At 42.8% G+C, this 16,936-nt stretch overlaps 1 protein-coding gene and 2 long non-coding RNA genes across 3 annotated transcripts in view; 1 reads left to right on the top strand and 2 right to left on the bottom strand.

Annotated features, from left to right (window-relative positions):
* Window positions 1-16,936, bottom strand: part of KCNQ5 (potassium voltage-gated channel subfamily Q member 5) — a 513,662-nt gene that overhangs the window by 335,305 nt on the left and 161,421 nt on the right. The gene's annotated exons all lie outside the window — the stretch shown is intronic.
* Window positions 5,162-16,936, bottom strand: part of LOC122459272 — a 22,292-nt gene continuing 10,517 nt past the window's right edge. Inside the window, exon 3 of the long non-coding RNA XR_006279833.1 lies at window positions 5,162-5,174. This is a non-coding gene — a long non-coding RNA (uncharacterized LOC122459272). The remainder of the gene's footprint in view (window positions 5,175-16,936) is intronic.
* Window positions 16,156-16,936, top strand: part of LOC122459271 — a 25,247-nt gene continuing 24,466 nt past the window's right edge. The window contains exon 1 of the long non-coding RNA XR_006279832.1: window positions 16,156-16,167. This is a non-coding gene — a long non-coding RNA (uncharacterized LOC122459271). The remainder of the gene's footprint in view (window positions 16,168-16,936) is intronic.

Here is a 16,936-nt window from a genome sequence, read left to right as displayed (position 1 = left end):
CTGCAGAATATACAAAATGCATATGCCAATATGAGACCTGAAATTCAAATCTGAGAGGAAATATTGTTCTTAAAGATGAATGTTCACCAGGGCTGGCCCACAACATTTAAGCACCTGAGGCGGGGAGCTCAAATGATGCCCCCATGCTCCCTCGCTTGGGCTTTGAAAGGTCTCAATTCTGCCTTCTTCCCGTTCTACTCCTCCCATGGTACTGCTCTGCAACCTACCCCAATAAAGGAGAATTAACAACTTAAAATGCCTTGTTCAATAATTTTAAGTAACACTTAACTTTCAAATGCCTGTACAGCAAATGTAACTTTCTTGTCTGCATACTAAACACTGGCATTTTTATCTGTTTGAATAATCAAAGTGGTGCTTTCCGTGTCTTCTTGGTTGCAAAGATTTGAACTGTTTCCTGAAGGTCCACAGTCTGGGCCAGCTCATGCTCTATTGAGATGGTTGCAAGGCTGACCAGCCTCTCCTGTGTCATTGTGGAGCGTACATGTGTTTTTATTAACTTCAGCTCGGAGAAGCTGCGTTCTCCACTGGCAACTGTTTCAGGAAGTGTTAGAAGTATGCGCAGAGCAACAAAAACATTTGGAAAGAGGGTGATCATCTTATTTGTGCACATATATTCCAGAACAGCCTTTGGAGTTGATCTGGCTGAAATGTATCTTGAAAGGACTTTAAGTTCATCACCTAAATCACTCGCATCAATATCGCACATGTCATTATGTGTCAAAACTGTCTCTAGTGCCCTGCATTGCTGGTGTAGGTCTTCTTCAGGTATAGTGAGGAGTTTGGGAATATCATACAACATCCCAAATATACGGCTGTGTTCCTTGAGCTGCATGAAACATTTTTCAAGTGACTGTATAGCACAATCTAGCACCTGGTTAAAGAATTCAACTTTGAATTGTTGTTTGGAGTCTCTTATGGAATTATCTCGTGCCTCGTAATCAAAATGTCTTCTTTTTCGGTGACTCTTGTATTCTTGAATGGGTCGGAAAATAGCTTCAGTGTGAAGTTCCTCTGCCAACTTCTTCAGAAAGTTTTGAAATCCCTTATCTGACCGGTAAGACTGTAAGTATGCCTTTGCTTTGTCCAGTTTTTCCATTGCTCCAGATATATCAAGGTCAACACCTTGGACTCTCTTGCTTACAACAATTATTTCGAACAGTATGTCATGCCACAACACTAAGCCACACAGAAATTTGAAGTTATGTATGTTTCTGATGATTCCATTTCCCTCTGCCACTGTTCTCCCACAAATAGTTCCTGTCATAGCATTATCCTCCATAATGGCAACTATGGCATCATCTATCTTCCCAATTTGGTGTTTGAGAGGCTTTATCGCCTCCACTCGACTTTCCCATCGTGTGGCACTCTGTGGGTTCAGTGTCAGAGAGGATGCTCCCAGATGTTGCTTCAAAATTTGCCATCAATAAGTTGATGAAGAGAAAAATGCATAGATGCTTAGAATTACATTAAAAAATTCAGCAGCCTCACTAGAAGCTGATGCTGCATCACTGACCACCAAATTCAATGAACGAGAACTACATGGGACAAAAAGAGCTTGAGAGTTTAACTCTCGGATCAGTGTCTGCACTCCCCTGTTCTTTCCTTTTATGTTGGCATCGTTATCGTAGCCCTGACCTCTCATGTCAGCTATCGCAATTCCCATATCTTCCAGCTTTTTAAGAAGCACATTTGTCATACCAGCTCCTGTAGTATCATCAATGTCAACAAATTCTAGAAAATGCTCTCTGACAGTCACCACTGCAGGGACATTTTCACTAGCTTCTGTTGTTATTACAAAACGCACCATTAAAGTCATTTCTTCCATATGACTGATGTCAGTTGTGCATAAAATCATAGAACATCAGGGTTGGAAGGGACCTCAGGAGGTCATCTAGTCCAACCCCTCCTCAAAGCAGGACCAATCCCAGAATAACAGAGTAATATCTTGCTGACTTCAGATTTGCCACAATCTTCTGTTTGACTTTTGTTGCCAGTAACTGTATGATCTCATTTTGAATAGTTTTTCAAAGGTAGTGGTGTGTGTACATTTCTTGGGGTGGTGATTCTTCTTAGATGCTCCCGGAGTACAGCATCAAACTCAGCCATCAGCTCCACAATTTTAAGGAAGTTTCTATTGTTTGGCATATACAGCTGATCTGAAGTGCCATGCAGTACTAGGTTTTGGGTAGCAAGCATTCTCACAATGGCAATGAGTCTTTTCAGAACATTTTGCCAGTAAAAGAGACTCTGATGCAACCTTCTCTTGATGCTGATCATCTATGGTGGCCTTTAACCTTAGTCTCATCTCAAGCTCTTTCCACCTATGGAATGCTCTCTGGTGATTTGCTGCCTTCCCATGGCATGCCAGATTTCTAGCCAGATTTTTCCAGTTCTTTGTTCCTGTAGAACCCAATGTGGCTGGAACATTAGATTGGAAGAGTCTGAAACAAAAACAGGATGAAGCATTCTGGGGTTTTGAGTACATAAGCCATGGCCTCTCCACTTTGTCACCATTGGGGATTTCATGCCAGTAATGTGTTGGATGGAAACTTCTATTTTCATTGTCTTTGGGGAACATGAAGTTTTTCACTTGTTGTGGCCCATGCAGTACAAGGAAGTCCCTTAGGCTAGTGCTCAAGTGGGTCCACAGTCCTGGATCATCTAGACTTAAGGAACTAAACTCAGCAGCAGCTGTTTCTTGCGCCTCCACCACACTCTTCTCTGATCTACACTTTTCTTCAGGAATGTGCATGGTTACATCCATTTGAGATGGACATATGGATGCTGCAGTAGCTGCCAGGTTACCTGCACTCTGACTAACTGGAAGATCAGGCACCTCCTCACCACTCACATCCTCACTGGGGCCGGAAGGCTCACCGTGAACATTTATGTCTATAAAAAGAAAAGGAGTACTTGTGGCACCTTAGAGACTAACAAATTTTCTGTGTGGTATGTAGATTGTAATGGATTTTTTACCTTCAGTCCTTTTGGTATTTGAGTCTATGTATCTCAAGCTCCTTCCTGCTTAGATAGAAAAGCTTCCTTTGCTTGCTTGCTTTTTCTGAATGTTGCCCCAGAGAGGCGTTTTCTTCTTTCACTCATGACTGCTGTTCTGTGCCAGCTATAGTGGCTCTCAACACTTAGTTGAAGGGGACAAATAAGCAGACTGGTAGCAGGGCCTGAGTGAGGGAAGATATCAGCATCTTAAGGGCTTAACTGGCTCCTACTACTTCAGTTGACTGCCTGTTCTCCTCACGTGGGTTCAGGGAAGCAGCAGGAAACAAGAAGCTCCCCGAGAAGCTGGTGTTAATCAGTCCAGGCTCCAGGGGGGTGCTAGAGAGGTACATAAGAGGCTCGTCCTCCTCTTTCTCCCTGCAGCTCCTGCTGCTTTCTGTTATTCCCTCTCACCTTTTCTCCTGCCTGCCTGTTATGTTTCTTGTGTCTGCCTTCCTCCAGCACAGCACTCCACCATCTCTGTGCATCTAGAGCAGAGAGAATACACATGCGCCAGCAGCAGACACAATTTTCTACACTCTGGGTCCTAGTGGCAGCCTCCTCCCCACATAGTCTGGCACCTGAGGCAGCTGCCTCAGTTCACCTCATGGTAAGGCCAGCCCTGATGTTCACTAATATTTAAACTTCCTGAAGAGAACCATAACATTTTGACAAAATATTTCACAAAACTGCTTTACAATTTGTTTTAATACTTTAATGTAATAAAATCACCCCTAAAAAGCATAACACTGCACTTTGAGGGGCAGAGCATGTCAAAATAGCTCCCTAGATTTCAGTGCAGCTACATTAATTTATACCATATTAGAATTTGGTCCAGAGTGTTTTCTTTAAAGTCAGCATAAAAAAACGTATAAAGAAACCCAGGATAAAGCAGATGATGTGTGAAATCAGAAATGGGAAATGAGCTTCTCTTAAACTGGCTAATCTAACATTTACATAGAACACGTAAACTGCAGTCTAAGAAATCTATGACTATTTTCTCTCTTAGGTTTTACTAATAACTCCAATCAATGTAGTCTCTAAGTGCTGATTTTCTTTACTGTGATTGAGGGAGACATCATTTTCTATAATCTTATATGAATTTTGTACTGCAATATGTATGCTCATAGCAGATTATTTCCTGCATTTGCTAAAATTTGTGACTTTTGTCAAAATGTATTAAATATTCAGAGGTACCAAAAAAAAACAGTTTAAAGCATTTGGGAGTGAAATTCTACTATCGCACATGTACATAGAGCTCCCATTAAAATAAATGGAAATCTCGGTAGACTACAATGGGACTACTCACATGCTTAAAGTTAGCCATGTACTGAAGTGCTGGATTGGGGCCTATACTCTTACAGTTTTATATGTTGCGTCAATTAATCAGAAATGATAGGAACAGTGATGTTTTTGTACATATTACAACCTGCTGTTTTTTTAAAGCAATGTAGAGGATAGAAATTTAAATGCACAAAACTAAAGAATTATGAGAGTTACAGTTCGATATTAAGGCCTAGCAACTGATGTTGCAGAAAAGCAAAAAAATCTAAACAACGTTGATGGATTTTCCTGTATGAATGTCTTGCTATCTCTCTCCAAGCTGAGATACTATTGATATTTCTATAGCACTTTTATGTCATTCAAGTTTTTCAAACTTGAAAACATTTCAGCTCCTTGTTGCTTTCTAAAAGAAATTACAGAGTATACTGAATTGTCTTTCAGCTTTAAAGCTGAAATAAAAATTCTCCACTATTCATTATTACAACCACAATAAACTTATTCATTCAAATCACTTAACCTCCTTTTTTCATACCAGCCTATGAAACCAAATTCCCAAAAGCAGTTTCTAAATTGTGCCCACAATCTTGCACACTCAAGTTGCAAGAGTAAGTTAATTGCACACTAAGATTTTTAAATACAAGCACATGTGAATGTAAACCAAGGAGTTAGATGTTTAACTACATGTTCTGGTCATGCAAATCTGAGTGTTCAGGCACACAAAAACTTGTGCCCACACACCCAATAGAGAGAAAGCGTGGGGTTCGAGGAAGGAGCACCCAATCCTCAGCATCTCTCTCTGATCCAGTCACCAGGCTGGATGAACGCCCATCTATGGGAGAGTTCTCTCATGCTGTGTTCTCTTATGTGTGCTCTTCCTCATATGGTAACTAGTCACACAGACAGACATGGAGGCCAGCTTATATTTTAACCCAATACAGTGCAAACTTTTCACAAACAGAATTCATAATCACAGCATGTTTTATTATCAACAAAAATATTTTGAAAAAGTCTAAGTGAAAGTAACCTGTGCCAGACTCAATGATGTTTGAGGGAAGCACATTATCCCACCTGGTGCGGAACATCTCAAAATGCCAGCTTTTCTGCTTATTCAAAAACACAGCACTTATGAACTGATCTTCAACAGAGCAGAATCAGTGGGAAATTGTTTAGCGTTTTGCCAAGAAAACAATGTTTTGCCTGTGGGATATAACTGCTACAGTAGCACAGTGTCATTTCAGTGAACTTTAGCTTAGCAATGCATCTGTGAATGATTTCTTTATGCAAGACTCTCACATCAATGTGTGCTTGAAGGGAACACTTTGTTTTGGGAGATTCTAGTTGCAGTCGCCTCTGTACTCCCTTAGTTTATAAAAATAAAAGTTAACTTAAAAATGTATTAGAGAAATAAAATTACATCCAAATAAAATGTATTCATTCCTGGTCAAAAGACACAGAACAGTTTCTAGTTAGAGGTTTCTGGAAGAAGATAAGAGAAGCTGAGGACTTCGAAGCAGAAATTTTTAAAGGGTATATAGTGCACAAAGGTGTTCTCAGATACTGTAGATTCCTTTGATTTGGGCTGGATGTCTCTTGTAGAAATTATGCACTGTTTTATATCAGAACTGCATTTAGGTTTATGCTACAGTTAGCACTCGGTCAGTCCCTAAAATTTAGTTTGTTCAATAACCGGGAATAAAAAACATTGTATAGTACAGCACTTGTACCTCCTTCCAAATAAAATACACTAAATCCACCTGCACAGTGTGCTAGAATAGAACATTTTATAAACAGATGATAGGACCAAATTCTGACTTAGTGTAAGTGTGCCAGAATCTTTGGGTTCTCAAATCTGAATGTCTTGCATCATGGCTTATCAGGTTTTTAATTAACATGGTCTATCGTGAATATGGCCTATTATTGGGGCCCTACCAAATTCAGGACCATGAAGAACGTGTCATGGATCGTGAAATCTTGTGTGTGCTTTTACTCTATGCTATACATATTTCACGGGGGAGACCAGCATTTCTCAAACTGGGGGTCCTGACCCAAAAGGGAATTGGAGGGGGTCACAAGGTTATTTTAGAGGAGATCGTGGTACTGCCACCCTTACTTCTGCACTAATGCCTTCAGAGTTGGGCAGCCGAAGAATGGCGGCTGCTGACTGAGGATCAAGCTGTGCAGGCAGCAGCACAGAAGTAAGGATGGCAACACCATACCAGGCCATCCTTACTTCTGCACTGCTGCTGGCGGTAGCTTTGCCTTCAGAGCTGGGCTCCCTGCCAGCAGCCACCGCTCTCCAACTGCCCAGCTCTGAAGCAGAAGTAAGGGTAGCAGTACCACAACCCCTGCCTATAATAACCTTATGATTCCCAGTACTCCTTTTTGGGTCAGGACCCCTACAATAACAACAATGTGAAATTTCAGATTTAAGTAGCTGAAATCATGAAATTTACTATTTTTAAAATCCTATGACCGTGAAATTAACCAAAATGGACCGCGAATTTGGTAGGGCCCTACCTATCATGTTTTAAATTAATAGAAAATTTCTTACTCTTTGATATTTGATCTGCTAAATGTAGCTCAGTAAGATCTGAAAATGTTTCAACAATCATTGTGCATCCAGATTTGTGCAAGTGCAGAAAATTGCAGAAAATCACCATAAATAGGATATGAAAGTACAGTCTATGCAAATGTAATGCTGACAGATCCCAGTCATTGTCGGGCGGGATCGAACCCCAGACTTCTGGAGCTCAGTGAATGAGCCTCTACCGCATGAGGTAAAAGCCAGCTGGCTGTTTGCTAATGCTCTCTCTTTCTCTCTCTCCCAGTGGTCTCGGTGCCACTAGATGAGACAGAACACTACACCCAGGAGGTGTATGGGTTATACAAACAATTACGGAGTCCATTTAATCTCTCTCTCAACGTGGAGCTAAAAGGATTTTCATCATCAGGCAGGAAAGGTATACAGAATTTAGAGCTTTATTTATTGAATAGCAACCTTCTAATATAAGACATTGGCCACAGGAGGTAAAGTGTAATTGCTATTCCAATACCTATCAATTTAACCGCAATGTACAATTTAACCTCCCAAAAACAATTAAAGTTTTTTTATATTTGATATTAATGTAGACATCTTAAAAAATGATTTCTAGAAAGGCGGCACTTGTCTTCCTTTAAAAGATGAGAACCATTTGTTCTAATAGTATCCCTATCAGAAGCACTCTGATCATGATTACTTTTGTGACAGTATTGGTTTAATGACCTGAAGCGCTGTTAGTTAATCTTGAGATGGTATTAAAATAAAATTACAAATACTAAATTTTTTTCACTAAGTCAAGCAGAATATTTCATGTTCAATGGACTCTGCAATATAATAAAATGCATTGACTTTTTTATTGCTATTATTAAGGATTCTTTGAGATAGGATCCTGAACTCCTTTTAATGGCATCTAGCAACAATAACTACTACAAAATGAAAGCCAAAACTGCATTCTGAAGTGTAAATTGCTCCAAGGGCCTAGCATGCCACGTGCATTCAAATCTGCCATCAATTTCATTGGGAGCTGTGAGTCCACAAGGGATGCAAGTTTGGGCTCACCAATGTTACAAAAAACAAGTGACACAAATTAGAGTTTTACAGATAACTTAGCAGAAAGAGTAGTGGAATTTCAGTTCTATATAAGTAAAAATGGAATTAATTACCTATTAAAAAGCATTTTACTTAGAATTTTAATTGTTCCGTCTCCTGCCTATTTTCATCAAGCTCACTCATCATATGAGTTAGGAAACCTATTAAGCTGTGAAGCCCAAGGGATTTTAAATATTGGCCGCTTGATTTTTTTGGAAGTTTGTATAATCCACCATATGTGTTTTTCACAATATGGTAATATGGTCATAGGATTTGTTTTAGTCAAAGACCAACAAACTCAAATATTTCACTCTTTTCATTATTGTATGTGAATAGCAAATCAATCATTTCAACAGAGGCAAACAAGCTAAACAATTTCCTACTGGGATTTATTCAAAATAAATACTGTTGTTTTCTTCAGTGGTTGTCTGCTTAGATAATAGTAATTAATAAATGATTTTTCATAAAACATATTATAATTAATAATTAAAGTATTCAGTTCTTATTATCATAGTCTTGGTAACTTGCTTATCTCTTGATTTCCTTGGTGTGATTACTGTTGCATTTCCTTGCAGTAAGAGAAAAGTTTTGCTTCTAATAGCCTCAAAGGATAAAAATGCACCCAAGACAAGTAAACTTTTATTTCTTCTGCATTTCTAAGAACAACCCAATAAATGTAATCTCCATGACTACTGGCTCAGGAAAGCTCCGTGTATTTCTTAGGCTATTAATTTTTGAGTTTGTATCTGAATATGAACGGGAAATGCTCATCTTTAACACCCACCAAAAAACAAATTAGGCATTTTACAATATCCCCTTCTGTGTTATCCCAGCATATCTCCTTTGTCTCATTATGTCAAACCCAATTTCCATCTGTGGAGACCTTCTACAAACTTTCCCAGAAGGCAGTGTCATCTGGAAGAATGAGCATGGGATTGGGAATCAGGAGGTCCTCCTTTCTAATCCTGGCTCTTCTACTACTTGCTGTGTGGCCTTGAAAAAAGCCCTTTGTCCTTTCTTTCACAGTTTTTCCGTATGAAAAATGGGGATTATACGACTTACCTCACAGGGTTATTGTGAGTATTAGTTAATGACTATACAGTGTTTTATATAACTATAAACACTATATAATTGCTAACTATTATTATAAACATGGAGTATAGGGGCTTTCTGAAGCAGAAAGGCTAGCGGTAGGACCCTGCTTCGCAGCAGTCCCTAGGTAATTAAGGAAAAACAGCTGATGAAAGGACTGAATTACTCTGAGTCTGTTATCCTGACTGCCCAGGTGAATTACTCCAGCCTCCCACAGAATTAATTCTCTCTTGCCTCACAGCTAAAGACAGAGAGGTTTGACAGTCCTGCGGATAAAGAGTAGAGCAGCACAGGACATTGGGAACTCATATGTATTCATTTTTAAACTCCCAAGTGAGAGTTCAACTTGTGACTACAGAGCTGGTTTATATTTTATGGGCTTCTTTAGTATTCCTTTGAAAAGGATAATCTTGTCAGGAGTCTGGATCTGAGAGCCTTCTAGGGCTTCTACATTGTGGCTATTTTCAGCAGAATTGGGCCCTTCCAACTGAAAAACAGACAGCATTTTTTAAAACTTCCAAAACCCTTGATTTGGCAGAGATCTTGTGTACTGACTTCAGCCTAGAGCCTGTATTTATGGGTGAGTTGTAAACCTCTGAAGAAAATACAGAGATATATTCTTACCTTATCAAAACTGTAGGGAGACAGTAGAATACCAATTTATTAGCTACACACCCAGATGCAATCATTTTAAAAAGTAAATGCTGTATAAGAAACATCATTTTATGTTAATGCTAAAAATTGTCAGCATTTATGCCTGAGAAAGGAAAGGAACAAAGTACAAAAATTTGTTATTACCTATGCATGCTGTTTGATACAGAAATGCCATGGAATTATTATTTTTCCTGGTCTGAATACTTAAAATCACAGTCTCTATTTCATTTCAAAACTTTGCTGTATGAATATAAAATAAGTGCTTAGTCTTAAAAATATCTGCTACTAACTAAGCCACTTTGAAAAACCACTAATTAAAAGGCATTAGTTCAGTCAAAGGTATTCCATAAGAGTATTTAATTAAACAAAGGGGGAAAAATGGTTACTCACATTCTTGTAACTGTTGTTCTTCTAGATGTGTTGCTCATATCCATTCCAATTAGGTGTGTGCGCGCCGCGTGCACAGTTGTGGGAAAGTTTTTCCCCTAGCAGCACCCCTCAGGTTGGGCTGTGGAGCCCCCTGGAGTGGCGCCTTCATGGCGCTCAATATATGACCCTGCCAACCCAGCACCTCCTCAGTTCCTTCTTGCCTTCTTGTTACTCCAACAGAGGGGAAGGCGGGTGGGTTTGGAATGGATATGAGCAACACATCTCGAAGAACAAGAGTTACAAGAAGGTGAGTAACCGTTTTTTCTTCGAGTGATTGCTCAAATTGATTCCAATTAGATGACTCCCAAGCCCCACCTTGGCGGTGGGGTCGAAGTATGGCATCGCTGATTGGAGCACCATTCTGCCAAAAGCTGCATCATCTCTGGCATGCTGGATGATGGCATAATGAGAGGTGAATGTATGTACCAAAGACCAAGTTGCTGCCCTAGATTTCTTGTATCGGGACCTAGGCCAGGAATGCCGCCGATGAGGCCTGAGCCCTTGTGGAGTGTGCCGTAAGAGCCAGGGCAGGTGTTTTGGCCAGCTCGTAGCACATGTGGATGCATGACATGATCCTGGAAAATATTCTTTGAGATGAGACCAGGAGTCCTTTCATCAGGTCTGCCACCACCACAAACAGCTGGTTCGACTGCCTGAATGGCTTAGTGTGCTCAATGCAGAAGGCTAGTGCCTGCCAAACTTCCAGAGAGTGCAGCCTCTGCTCACGGCTACTGGTATGAGGCTTAGGATAAAAAACAGGGAGGAAAATATCCTGACTAGTGTGTAAGTGTGACACAACCTTAGGAAGAAAGGCCGGGGTGAGGTTTGAGTTGCACCTTATCCCTGTGGAAAACCGTATAAGGTGGGTCTGAGGTGAGGGCCTTTAACTCAGACACCCTCCTTGCTGATGTAATGGCGACCAGAAAGTCTACCTTCCACAACAGATAGAGAGGAGAGCAAGTTGCCAGCGGTTCAAATGGGGGCCCCATTAGCCTGGAGAGGACCAGGTTAAGGTCCCATGCAGAGACAGACCGTCTGAGCTGGGGATGTAGCCATTTCAGACCCTTGAGGAACCAACCAACCATAGGGTAGGCGAAGACGGAGCGTCCAGACGCTCCCGGGTGGAAAACTGAGATAGCAGCAAAGTGTACATTTATGGAGGATGTTGCCAGGTTTTGCTGTTTCAGGTGCAGAAGGTACTCTAATATGAGAGATATAGGTGTCTGAAGAGGGGGTGTATGACACTGGTCACACCAACAGGTAAATCTTTTCCACTTTGCCAGATATGTGCTGCTGCCAACTAGGACCCCTCTTACCTGTTCTGAGCACAGAAGCTCCATGGAGTTCAGCCATGAAGCTTCCAAGCCGTGAGGTGGAGGGACCGCAGGTCAGGTGATGAAGATGACCACAGTCATGAGTGATCAGGTCGGAGAGGAGAGGAAACATGATCAGAGTGTCCACTGACAGTTCCAAGAGTGTGGTGTACCAATGTTGTTGAGGCCATGCTGGTGCCACCAGAATTATCTCTGACCCTTCTCTGTGGACCTTGAGTAGGACCTTGTGCATGAGAGGGAACAGGGGAAAGGCAGGGAAAAGGTACAACAGGTAGCCTCCCTAGGGTAACAGGAATGCATCCGTGATTGAGCCTGGGCTGTGTTTCTGGAAGGAGCAGAACACTGGGCACTTCCTGTTGCGTCGAGTGGCAAACAAGTCGACCTGGGGAAACCCCCACCTTTGGAAGATGAAGTGTATGACATCCAGCCAGATGGACCCCTCATGATTGTGAAAGGACTTGCTGAGGTGGTCCGCCAGTCCGTTCTGAACTCCTGGTAGAAAGGATGCTTCCAGGTGAATGGAGTAGGCTATGCATGGTTTGTTAAACCTTGGGAGGGAGTCCTGAGGCCTGCAGGCATGAGCTATGCGTCATAGCGATACCAGAGACAAGGTGCACGCCCCTGAGTCCGCAGCATCCAATGAGACTTGTAAAGAGGTCTGTGCTACCGCCTTGCCCTCCTCCACTATTGCTCCAAACTCCTCCCTGGACTCCGTTGGCACCAGCTCCTTAAACTTGAGCATCAAGATCTAGGAGTTGAAGCTGTGTCTACCCAGAATTGCCTGCTGATTGGCAATCCTGAGTTGCAGTCCCCCAGTGGAATACACTTTGCGCCCAAATAAATCTAGGTGCTTTGGCGTCCTTGGACTTAGGTGCTGGGGCTTGTTGTCCCTGCCTCTCCTTTCCATTTACTGCAGCCATCACCAATGAGCAAGGCTGCGGGTGCGCGAAGAGGTATTCGTATCCCTTAGGTGGGACGAAATACTTCCTCTCCACACCCTTCACGGTGTGGGGGATGAAGGCTGGGGTTTGCCAAATGATCTTAGGATTGGCCTGTATAGTCTTGATGAGAGGTAGAGCCACCCTCGATGGGCCTTCTGGGGCCAGGATGTCAACCATCGGGCCCTCCGACTCCACCACCTCTTCAGTCTGCAGGCCCACATTTCACGCCGCCCCGCAAAGGAGGTCCTGGTGGGCATGGCTGTCCATGGGAGGCAGTCCAGAGACAGAGGTGCCTGCAACCACCTCATCCAGGGAGGATGAGGAGGAGGCTAATGAGAGAACAGGGTCCTCCAGGGACTTCCTGTCCCACCTTTCTGTCGGGGCCAATCACACCTGGATCAGGCTCAGGAACTGAGGTTGGTTCCAGGGGAGGTAGTGCAACTGGGTACCTCCTCGGCACTCCTAGGGGTGGGGCGACTGGCTGATGCCTCCGGCACCTGTGGTACAGAGGCAGCTGAACAGAAACCTTTGGATTGGACGCCCTGGACTTGGTGGTACGCCCACGGGGTCCAAAATGGCCACTGTGCTGGTCTCTGCCACTGCGCAGGCCATGGCCCTGCACCCACTTCAGGCCTTTCATGGCCTGACCAGTGCTGGCCCCACTCTGAGTATCTAGACCCTGTCTCTGAGTCTGAAGATGGGGCCCAGGACCGCAATGGCCAGGGCGGTGCTGAGCAGAGCTGGACTGGGGAGCGGTGCCACGAGTCTGGGGCACAGTGCTACAATCTGGAGTGGTGCGGCCATCTGGAGCAGTACCGAGATTGGGGTCTGTGCGGGGATGCTGACCGGTGCCAGGATGACTGGTGCTGGCTGTGGGAGCTGCTGCATGACAGGATCAGGGTGAGGATTGGTGTTGCAATCAGGAGCGCTGGCACCACCTGGAACGGTGCCACGAGTCTGACCAGTGCTGCGACTCCAACTGGTGCCGTGATTGCGAATGGCGCTGAGACTCCAAGCGGTGCTGGGATTCCGAGCAGTGCTGAGGGACGAAGCATTGCCAGTTTGCCTCGAGACAGTGCGATACCAGTGTGGTACAGGAGACTTGACTCAAAGGACCAGGGACTGCGATGCCGTCATGGTGATGAGGTCCCTCACAGCCTCAATGGTGTCTAGGGTCAATGGCAATTCCACCTTCTCAATGACCTGGCTCAGGGATTCCAACGGCACCGGACTTGACAGTCCCTCTTGCGGGGCCCAAAGTCGACAGTGCCAGCTCCAAAGTCTTTGGCCCTGGGTGCTCCTCTCTGGGACACACCCCATTAGCCGGCTCCAAAGGGGTGGGTCTCTGAGTCAGAAATCCACTCCTCCCCTGCTTCTGGTGCCGCTTCTGCATCGGGGAATGGGACTAGTGCTGGGTCGATCGTGTCGGTTTTGGTGTTGGGGAGCGGTGGTGCTGCAAGTCTCTCCCAGAGTCCTTCCGCGATGCCGCTTCTACCTCTGCCGCTGGGGCGCTGCTCACTGATGAGTTTGGTGCCGGGTCTTGCCATGCCGATGTAGGTTGCAGTCTAAGGAGCTCCTTGAGGTGAAAGTCTTGCTCCTTTTTTGTTCTGGGGCAAAACCCTTTACAAAGCCTGCACTTATGCTCTTAAGAAAGTATCGTGGGGGTTGCCCATTGGCATGGGCTCATTGCATGACTTGCAGGGTTTGAACCCTTGGGTCTCAGGCTTACCCCGAGTCCCAGTGGGGAATGCGATCAGGGTGAATGGGAAACCCCCCCACTCCCAACAGCTATTTGCTGTAACAACCGAAAACACTAAAACTAAACTTAATGAGGCTAGGAATGACTGTGAACTAAACTAAACTGAAAGCTTGGAAAACGAGGAGAGTTTTCTAAGCAAGTCACTGCAGTCCCAACAACCGTCATTGGTGGTAAGAAGGAACTGAGGAGGCACCGGGTTGGCAGGGTCATATATTGAGCACCATGAAGGTGCCACTCCAGCGGGCTCCACAACCGACCTGACAAGTGCTGCTAGGGGAAAAACTTTCCGACGACTGTGCCCATGGCACACATACACCTAATTGGAATCGATATGAACAGTCACTCAAAGAAGAGTTAGACATTTTCCCCTCAGATTTAGAGCTTTTTGATTAAAAACATCAATTTTCTGTTGCCCTAAATGCCATTTTGTCATTAATATCAGGTCAGACTCTGCAGTTTAATTCACTTTTAACATGAGGTGTATTATATGAATCACTGCAAATTCAGAGAATTTACTATAAGACCCCAAGAACACAAGTCACACTATGGAGTCTAGTGATGCATGTCCTTAATTGATTAGTTACATACACACAGGAGGAAAATAAATATAAAAAAGCATTAGACATGGAAAAGAGTGGAGTTTTAGTTGGCAGTTTTGTTCCTTTAACAGGTTTTAAAAGCAACAAAACAAAAAACAAATGTCCATAATAATTAACATTAAGTTTATTGAACATTTTAGAGCAGTTTTCTTGGGCTGTTTGAGTACTCCTGGGAAGGACTGTATCTGATGTAATCAATAAAGTATTAAAATGTAAACTGTGGATTTGAAAAGTCTCAGGTTTCAAGTCACTTAGGGTTGTATCAAAAGCCCATTGAAGTCAATAGAAAGACTTCCATTGGCTTCAATGGGTTTTGGATCACACTCTTCCTAGATACCTTTTCTCTTTACCAAGACCTAATCAAGCCAAAAGAGTATCAGACACTCAAGAAGAGCATAAGGTCCTACATTTTCAGATTTAACTTTCAGGTGTCTCAGTTTTGTGGCTTTGTGATTAGAGGGACTGCAGGCAGCTTCAATCCACTGATCCTCTGAGAGTTGCTCTTTGTCTGAAAAGCATGCCTTAAAGAGCTGCCTGTCATCTTTCTTTATGGTGGATCTCAAAAAGAATGGCATGATCAGACCAATGTAAGCAGATTTAGAAAAGTGCATAATTTGCTTGCAAACTACTATTTGAAACAGGCATATCATAAGCCTGTCATAAATATAAAGGGAAGGGTAAACACCTTGAAAATCCCTCCTGGCCAGAGGAAAAACCCTTTCACCTGTAAAGGGTTAAGAAGCTAGGATAACCTCGCTGGCACCTGACCACAATGACCAATGAGGAGACAAGATACTTTCAAAGCTGGAGGGAGGGAGAAACAAAGGGTCTGTCTGTGAGATGCTTTTGCCGGGGACAGAACAGGAAGGGAGTCTTAGAATTTAGTAAGTAATCTAGCTAGATATGTGTTAGATTATGATTTCTTTAAATGGCTGAAAAATTAGACTGTGCTGAATAGAATGAATATTCTTGTCTTTGCGTCTTTCTTGTAACTTAAGGTTTTGCCTAGAGGGATTCTCTATGTTTTGAATCTAATTACCCTGTAAGGTATTTACCATCCTGATTTTACAGAGGTGACTCTTTTTACCTTTTCTTATATTAAAATTCTTCTTGTAAGGAATTGAATGCTTTTTTCATTGTTCTTAAGATCCAAGGGTTTGGGTCTGTGATCACTTATGCAAATTGTTGAGGATTTTTATCAAGCCTTCCCCAGGCAGGGGGGTGCAAGGTTTTGGTGAGGATTTTGGGGGGGAAAGACGTACTCAAACAACGTTTTCCCAGTAAACCCAGTCAAACGTTTGGTGGTGGCAGTGGAAGTCCAAGGACAAAGGGTAAAATAGTTAGTACCTTGGGGAAGTTTTAACCTAGGCTGGTAAAAGTAAGCTAAGGAGGTTTTCATGCAGGTCCCCACATCTGTACCCTAGAGTTCAGAGTGGGGAAGGAACCTTGACAAAGCCAATATAGTAAAAATAACTACAGCCAATTTTATAAGCAATAACCAAACTGAGTGAGCCATCACACATATGCAGCCAATAAGGAAATCATTGTGAACATGGTGCCAGACAATCGCTATAAGAACAAATAAGGACCTACTTCAGCTAATGCAATTCCAAATTCATAAAATGGTTGATGTATGTCCAGGAAGAAATAACTAGGTATCACATTTGATGTTCAGAAGCCAAGTTGAAGCACTTTACAAAAAATAAATGTAGACCCACATGAAGTCCTGTGTACAATATGAATTAAACACTGACCATGACGGTTTTTAATTTGGAAATACTACTAATCCCAGAGCAATACTTTCCCTCAGATTTACAAAGGAACTAGATAGTGTACGTAGTACAACAATATAATCATTGCCTCATCAGTTCTATGCCAGCTCAAGTAAGTTGTCACTAATATTTTACTGAATGAGCAGTTTTTGGTGCCTCTGTGAAGTGAGTTTATGGACTCAGTGCATTTAGTAGAAAATGCCCACATCACTAAACTTCCACAATTGACACTCGTGTTGGCAGTCTCAGCAGAAAGCCCAAGGAATTTAAAGGGGCACTGATTCTAACTGGGGCCTTTGAACATATAATAGAAGTAATTGTAAATTTTACTTGAATTCATTCTATAAAGAAAGATGTAGATTTTCATAAGGCTGGAAATGACCTCTAATATATTAAATTCTCAAAGATACATGTTCACTTCATTTTCGC

Source organism: Dermochelys coriacea, chromosome 3 (assembly GCF_009764565.3).
Source record: "Dermochelys coriacea isolate rDerCor1 chromosome 3, rDerCor1.pri.v4, whole genome shotgun sequence".
Taxonomy (NCBI): Eukaryota; Metazoa; Chordata; order Testudines; family Dermochelyidae; genus Dermochelys; species Dermochelys coriacea.
The sequence above is the reverse complement of the archived record's forward strand: the minus strand, read 5'-3'. Positions and strand labels throughout refer to the sequence as shown.